Consider the following 8737-nt stretch of genomic DNA (forward strand, 5'->3'; position numbering starts at 1 on the left):
GCTTCAGAGTGTGCCACTCAAAGTACTTCTCTTTGCCATCCGTTATTCCCTCTGGCATCCTGGATTTACAAATGAAAATTCTACCACAGAAAGCGTTTGCTGGGTGTATAAGCAAGAAGCTAAACATTTTGTGAAGGTCAGTTTGAATCACTCCATCATATTACGGATTAGTATACAGCACAGAACACTACATGAGGCCTTTTGGAGGCTTTTTCCAAGTATTGCATTTCATCTGTACAAAAGCTTTCAAGACATTTTTCTCATATAAAATTATTCTGGCACAAAAATGCATACAAACAGCAAGGAGCTAATAATATTAATACCAAACATGCTAAACTATTTATTTCACTGCAAACCATGTGTATTTCTGCAGGGAATGTAAAATTGAATTTTAAGTACAGGAAGTGCTCTGTTACTGCTCTGGCAGTTGTTGGTGGTGTTTGCTCTGAAATAGTATGGTAAGCCTGTCCAGCCAAGAAAAGTGTCAGAAAGGAGTCATCTATCTGTAGCACCAAAACATACCTTGCTGGTCTCTTGTCAGCTCTCCCAAACAAGCATTTTTTCTACTTATCATGCTGAACACATTACCAGTATTAAGACTCCCAGCAGAGTCTCAAATGCAATTTCTAACCTCCCCCCAGCCCTTGTCCTCTATCCAACTCTCCTCATGGGCTAAAGTCCTGCCAGGATTTCTGCAAGAGTGCAAAAGCATGGATTAGTTTCACCCCATGAGCCTCAAAACCCTGCTTGCCAGCCCACTGTGGTAATATGCAAAACAGCAGAACACCATAAAACCTTGCAGAGAGCAATCTACTACAGCCAACCATGGCAAACATCTTAAGAACAGATACTGAGCTCTGAGGAACCTTGGCTGTGGCAGTATCCCAGTATTAGGAACTGACTAAGAAAACATCATAAATGTGCTTCCCTCACCCCCACCTCAACCCCGCCCCCCCAAAAAACCCTAAACAAACCCCAACCACCAAAACAATAAACCACCCCAAAACCAACAACACGCTCAGAGGGAAGGAATTATAAGCCTGGTTTTACAAGGTCCTTGAGGCCTCTTCATACTGGGAATAGCAGTTTATCTTGAAGACTGTCTGACCAGCCTTTCTACCTACAAATTATTGAAAACAAAGGCTAGTTGCTGACCTATGATCCCTTCAGCTGAAAAGCAGGGTGGCTTTCAGTCTTCTACCCCTCGAGAAAGTAGGGCTGAGACTAGAAAGAAAAGGCCACAGCAAAAGCTGTATGCACCAAGAACTTCACACTGTCTGTCTTCCGTTGTTACCAGTAATTTGAAATCACTAGTTTTTGTACCACTCATTGCACTTAATTTCCTGTCTGTTTTCTACAAAAACTAAATAGCCTGCTTGCTCACACCTTTGTAAAGAATGTTTAGAGGTTTTATACAATTGCCATACTTAGGAAGTTTTATAAGGTTAAAAAAAAGCACGAGTAAGACATACAGTGGGTGAATCAAGTCCCATGCAATGACAGCATAGCTCCCAGCTTTGACTTCCACTGTGAGGTAATCCATGACACAGTCATGAAATAATCCACACAGCATCACTTGATAATGAACTTTCTAAAAAGCACAGTTACCAAATTGTTGTTGTTTTTTTTTTAATTGTAACATTAAGGCACAAGTAAAAAAAAAACATATCCTGAATACATAATCCACAAATTTAAGCTACTTAATAAATAACTCATGGCGCTTTCATAAAAATCAACTATGAAAAGTTACACAAAGCTTAATGAAAACCATACATGCACTGGAATTCTACACTCGGTTTGTTGTCCAAGTAGGAACACAAGCAGCCCTCCTTGTGCTACTATCATTTAGTCTGTTTATAAAGTTGTGAAAGGTTCCACTCTTCATCTCCCAACCCTGCTTTATCGTGCCTTCCTATTGTCACGTGTACTGGTATGGCAGTTGTATTCAGACGTTCAGGGAAATGCTGCTCAGCAGCTCCTAGCCACTTACAACACAGCCTCATCTCTCTCTCTGTTCCAGATGGATCCCCTGGTACAAGCCTGATTAGATGGTACCTTAGCAGACACTAGAAAGGAAATACTAGAGCAGGAGTGAAGTACCAAGACCACAGCAACGCCATTATTCTTCACAGTGCTGTCTATGGTAGCAAATCTTTTCCAGTGATGCTAGAATCAAATTGTTCCCCTCACCTGCCTTTATTTGTAGCGGGTAAAGTTGGCTCACAAGTAAACCTCTCCAGAGGAGAATAACAGTGTAGGTTTTTCCTACTTACAGATTGAGAAGCCTAACATTACAAGTGGGAAGAAAAGTAGGAAGTCTAGTTGTATCTGCTGTCTTAAACAACTGGAGAGCCCCTTAAAAACCTTACTGACTTTTGGGAGGCCAGTTGGAACAGTAAATCTCCAGAAAAGTCACCTTGACACTACTGTGTCACCCTGAACATGTGGCTTAATCATAACAGTGAGCTGCCACAGCTAGAGCATTAACTGTTCACATGGAATCTGTTCCACACCTGGAAGACAGATAACACACTGGCAAATGGAACAAAGTTATGCTCTCTATCGTATGTCATTTGCTAATCTAATTTGCATAATTATTCCAATATCTGAATTGCTACAAGTCCTATACATCTGAAAACTATGAAACAGGACAGACTATGTTCTATACAAAACCACTTCCATCTGTATCTCCGCGGAAATATTTCTTTCTTGTATATCCAGTTGATTTTTCTGTTTCAGAAATATAAAGCACAGTTTCTGCAAAGCAGTCTAATACACAGTCTGTTTTGGTTTTCCTGGCTTTTATAATCAATAATACAATGTGATTAGCCAAAGTTCTTGGGGGCAACTGAAACATGTGGATAATAAAAATCAGAAATGCAAACTCTACTTAGGTTCTTCCAAAGAGCCCCCCCGAACTTCTGTCTGCACAGTCCTAAATGCCTTCTTGAAAGCCAAGCCCTGCAGTGAGACTAAATGACTCAAAACAAACCCATGTCCCTAACTGTGTTGCCTGTAAAATTCTCCTTTGCACTACACAGGCTATGAAACTCCAAGGCTGGGCAGCCTTCAGAAACTATTCTACTTTCACTCTCCATATATCCTCAGGTAACACTTCAGTAATCCTGATATTGAGTAGCCTTTTTTAAGGGAAGTTCTGAAAAGAAATTAAAGTGCGTATTTCCTCAAGTGTTAAAAACAAAGAGAATTTAAAATTGAAAGTAGTCTGTATGTAATGGAAGTCTTTCTGCTTACCTTGCATGACACTGGGCTGGAGATGTTAGAAATTCAAAAGAGAGATCTGGGACTTGTATAGAAAATGTCACAACCTCGAAAACAGACATGATCTTTCCCAAAACCCTTACACAATTTCTAAGGCTACAATTTTTTTAAAACTGTTACTATCAAGGGTGTGTGGCAATCATGTTCCCTGACCTTTTCCTACTCTTCTGCAGTAAGAAAAATGCCCTTGCATCTGGCATTTTATTACTGCATTCTTTAGATTAGAACATGGGACACAGTATAAGGCAATCGCAGGTTTTCTAGTTAGGCAAAAATCAAGAACAGTGTTGTGCTTCTGTCAGCTCTGAAGGAGTTTAAATACTACCGTGTTGTCAGTAAGGTTAACAGTGCAGCCTATGACAAAAGCTAAGGCTGTATTAGTTACTAATTTAGTACAATAAAATAAATTCAGTAGACAGTGCTGAGAATACCATGTGCGCAGTTCAAGAGTTTTAGCTAAAAGTCATTTTAGTCTGGTCTCCCTCAACCAGCTCAGGCATAGTTCAAAGCTGGTGCAAGGACCAGACATTGTTTTGGAACTTTAGAAAGTGATGACTTTGGTGTTCAGTTGTGACAGACCTTCTGGTGGACTAAACCAAATCACCATGCAGTAACTGGGCAGCCTGGAGATTCACTTCAGACCTGCAATAACGCTCCAAACCCAAATATTTATGCAGTTTAGACTGTGTAAAAGACATTTTCACACATATCATACAAAACTGAGACATAAAACTCCAAAGCAGGGTGTATCCTGCCTATCTGAGGAAAAAAAACCAAACATTTGCACCATCTAAAGAATTCTGGCACAGTCTGTCACTGAGCTTGTAGCCTCTATTACATACTAACTTTCTGCTCTAACTACATGTAGTTGCAGAGCAGCAATGAACAGCTCACTTCATGAAATACATGAATGATGCTTGTTTTCAACACTGAACAAAGCCTGAAAACCCTTATACAGTATATTTAACTTGTAAGTGTAAAACCATTCTGAATATTTCATAGGGAATAACACTTTCTTTGTAAGGTACCATTATTTGTGAAAGGCTGGAATGAGCAAAGGTTGCGGTAGACTTATTTAGATTTTTACTTTAGATGCACCTAAAATACAGCCATAGAGAGCAGCAGAAGCAGGGCTACTCCAGAGGAGTCAGGGGCAATAACCACACAAGGAGGGACACAGACCTTACTGACCAAAGTCCTGCAGCAGCCAAGCAGGGCAAAGCTGATAATAGCAACAGATGTTGCCACCCCCCCCAAAAAAAGCCCCAGACAGTGCAAGATAACAAGCAGAACCAGAAGGCACCTCAGGAGCAGAAAGAGACTCAACTGAACACAAACCTACCAACAGCAGAGCTCAAGCAACAGGCCAGCATCTGAGCAAACTCAAAGAGGGTCCCAGGCCCATGAGCTGGGGGAGCGGAATGGGGGGGCGGGGGGGCGGGGGGGGGCGGCGGGGTGGAGGCCAGGGAGCTCAGGTGAGGCTGGGAAGGGTGATTAAGGTACACCCAGGGTCCTGGAAATAGGGACAAATCAGCCAAAACCAATTTTATTTACTGGGTAGTATATTTTACTTTAGGAGTTGTTTGAAAATACAAAATTAGAATGTATGCCATATATATATTTCCATGATGCTGGGTAAATAAAGATATGAACACATCCTGAGAAAGTACTATATCTAGGAACATCTTAGATTTTTTTATGATAATACTAAATTAGTCAAAATACTAAACTGAGTCAAATAGCTAACTCTGGTGGAGAAATGATGCTGTGAGTAAATCTTATCAAGAAAATAACACAGTTGCTACATGAACTCAGGATTCTTAATTTAGTTTTTATTAAAACAAGCGAAGTAGTTTGAATTTGCTGGGATGGTATCATCCTGCTTCCATTAGATTTGGGATGGACATGTGATTTTTCAGGGCCTGATTTCCCAGAGGCAGTAACTCTTCCTGTCTCTCTCTCTTTGCACTCTCTGAGAACTTTTCCTGCGGCAGAGAAAAGCAGATTGTCTGTTTCAGTCAAATTCTTGCTGAAAGAAAGAGCACCTTGTGAGAAAAAATATCCTATTTTAAACCTAATTTTTTTTAAAAAAATCACAGATAGTATACTTGTGCTCAGGATTTATGTTCAAATTTAAAAGGGAAATGACAAAACTCCAGTCAGAGCAACCTCCAGAGCCCTTGACTGTAACCCATTACACAACAATCAATCCTAATCTAATTATACTGATTATATGAAATTGCTGGTGAGACTGAAATACGGTATTATCTCACAGAGTTGTTCTCCACTGTTTACACTGCTGTTTTACCGCAGCTATAAGCATGGAGTGATATACTACTCATAAATGTCAGAAAATCCTTTAAGACCACTAGATACCCTGCTGCGCTACAAACTTCTGCCGACTATGGTAATGTGGACCCAGAATATGCTGCTTCTGCTTGTGTAATACCAGTGCTCAGATCGGGCCATGAGGCTTTTTTATTGACAACAGCTACAGCACTTCGTAACATCGGCCACGATGTGCTGACAGCCTTCCTGGTTACAGCAGGACAGTGAATGGCACTTCTGAACTCCAGAATGGCAGGGAAACTCTTCCACGTGTAGTCCAATTAAGGGTCATGTCTTAATTTGTAATTAAGAACGAAGAGTCAGGAGGGACCATTTCCCAATTTTGCGAATGCCTGAGATCAATTACTAGCTGAACAATGAGACCAAGTGTAACCCTTGCAAGAAAGAAGTGCTGCTTATGAGAAAAAAACACTTCAAAATGCTTAGAACCATTACAACAGCAGTCAGCTTCAACTCAATGTATTTCTGGAATTTAGATTTAGACTTGGCAATGATTATACATATTTTTAAACCTTTAGACTGGAATATGGCAATAGTATAAAGCAGTGAAAGCATTAACCTTAGAAATTTTGAAGTGCCACAATCACAAGGTGAACTACTCTTTTGTTCCATTCTGTGCCTCTGGCTGTAATTTCACATGAGCCAGCTTCCACCCCTTTCTCCCTCCACTCTCCTGGCTGCCAGCATCAGTCAGAAGAGTCCTTTGACAATTCAGAGAACCGTTCCTTAATTTTCCATTGAAACAGCTAGAGGATACCAATTTGTTTAAAGCATGTCTCTTCAATATAGGTTAAACTTCAGCAAAGTTTTCTCTACTTTAGGATGGAGTTTCTTACCAGGTTCTTACCTTCTTATGGGAGATTCTATCTAAATGGGAAAAAAACTATTCCCAAGCTGCAGGAAAATGGTTTTCCTTATTTAGTCCAGTGACTTTGAACAGCCACATCCCAGATCTTTTGTGTAACCTAACTGCAAGGCTATTGACTACATTTAGCTGGGTGTTTCCTGCTGGACCTATTTTATGTATCAGCTGAAAAGTGAGGACTGGACCCTGGTAACCTGTGCTCTAAAGATTGCTGCTTTAAAGGTCCTTCAGTTCTTCTGAAGGTGTGACATCAATAGTTTTACAATGGCAGTCTAGAACAATCTTTTTAATTGTTGTCATTCTTAAATCTTCCAGGACTGGTGCATGTCAGAAATTTGTAGGTTTATGTGTATGTCAGCTTTTGTCACTTGCACGGTTTCCCACAACAGCAGTTTGGCCATTTTGCCTTCACAATATTGTCTACAGGGGCAAAGAGGGAATGGAGAGGGGAGAGACAGCCAGAGAAACAGCTTATTTTGAGCTATCATTCTCTGAATTGCTCTTTATTTGTATAATCTCCTTTTAAATAATTTCATGTGTTCAGATGGTAAAGACTCCAGTAACTGTAATAAGAGAATTCAGTAGTTATTTCACAGGATTTCCAATTGTCACACAGAGGAAACAACTGGGAGAATAAATAACATGTTTATGTTCTGCAGTGGCCAATGAGTTTCAGCATTTTGCTCAGGGTTTCTAACCATCTCATACCCTTACTGATGCCATTCCACAGTTAAGTTAGGGCTTCCCATACTACCCTTCCTGATTCAGTGAAATTGTCTAATTCAAAATAAAGGTCAATAGAGGTCACAGGGCTTTTTCTTTCTTTTTTTCTTCTTAACTCGCTCATGGCTGCAGAACTCCGTGCCAGAAAAGATTTGAATAACAAAGCTCACAGGCTTCAAATCAAACCATAGAATTCACCTTGCCCTAGTTCATCTTCCCTCAATAACAATCAACAGAAACTGGACAGAAAAAGCTAAATCATTACAAGGTTTTTTAGAATTCAGGATGTGCAGACACCACAGAAACATTAATGGTAAAAGCCCTACAGCAATTACTAAAAGACTGCTGAAATACTTAGTCAATGTGTTAATGAAAATTCCTAGGGAAAGTATACATGTATATATGTGAATAAATCCTATTTTTGGTAAATGAACAAAAAAAATTGTTTTGGGAAAATATATGAAATCAAATTTATGGATAGACTTTTGGATAAATATGTGGGTAAAATATGCATGGTTTACAGTTTGTGGCAAGTATATTAATGAAAAAAAAACCTGTAAGAGGGAAGAAGTAATTTGCACTTTTTAGTGTCTCTTATGTCTACAAATTATAAGGGAAAGCATTAGATGTTGGTCACCTTAGGTGCTTTTAAGATTAGATAATTTAGCTAAGAAGCATTATTATCATTATATGAAAAGCTTAAAATATGAATCATAACGGCTCTTAAAAATAAGACTTAGGAGGATTGGAGGCAGCAGGATCAGTTAGTTTCTTAGTAATAAATCGGTCTGCTCATTTTTAATCAAAAAATTAAATAGTCATTTCTGACATTTTAATTGGAGAAGTCAGTTGAAAAATATGACAGGATAAAAGAGAAGAGGGACTGCGTTAAGAATATTTGTATGTTTCTATTAAATCCTCCTTTTGTACTTAAGCACAGATTTAGTAGGGAGTAAGTAAGTAAGGAGCCATGTTGCTATCTAAACCCCATGTTCATGGTGGAAAACAGTTTTGGTTCCCTCTGTGGCATCTCAGCGATGGGAAGGTGTCGATAAGCGAGCAGCAGAGGCGAACTTGTACCTTTAGCAGGGCTCTCATATTGGCTTGCTCTGCCCTGGGGCAAAAAGGAAACAGTTTGCTGGACAGTGACATTCCTGGATGGGTTTGTTACTGGCCCTGCTCTTGGAAGAGCAGAGCTAGAAATAGCATCTGACACAGGAGGAATTCCAGTGGAATGGCTGTACATTTGTACAAAATGTTCAAGTCTCAAGAGAAAAGACAAGCTTTATATAATGAAAGATAATGACCTAAATAGAAAGATCTTTAGAACTTCCTGTGGGAGTTCAATATCCTTAAGGGGAGGAAAATTAAGATCACTTGTGATTCCTTATTTGACTTTAAGCACTTCTTCAATTTGTTTGCATTCCTTAGAATGAATTTAATTTCTATTTTAACTTTGACTAAACTATACCATGTTTGACAAAACCCCCTTATCAATAGGTAATTGCAAATAACCCC

The sequence above is a fragment of the Falco rusticolus genome, chromosome 12, assembly GCF_015220075.1.
Source record: "Falco rusticolus isolate bFalRus1 chromosome 12, bFalRus1.pri, whole genome shotgun sequence".
NCBI lineage: Eukaryota > Metazoa > Chordata > Aves > Falconiformes > Falconidae > Falco > Falco rusticolus.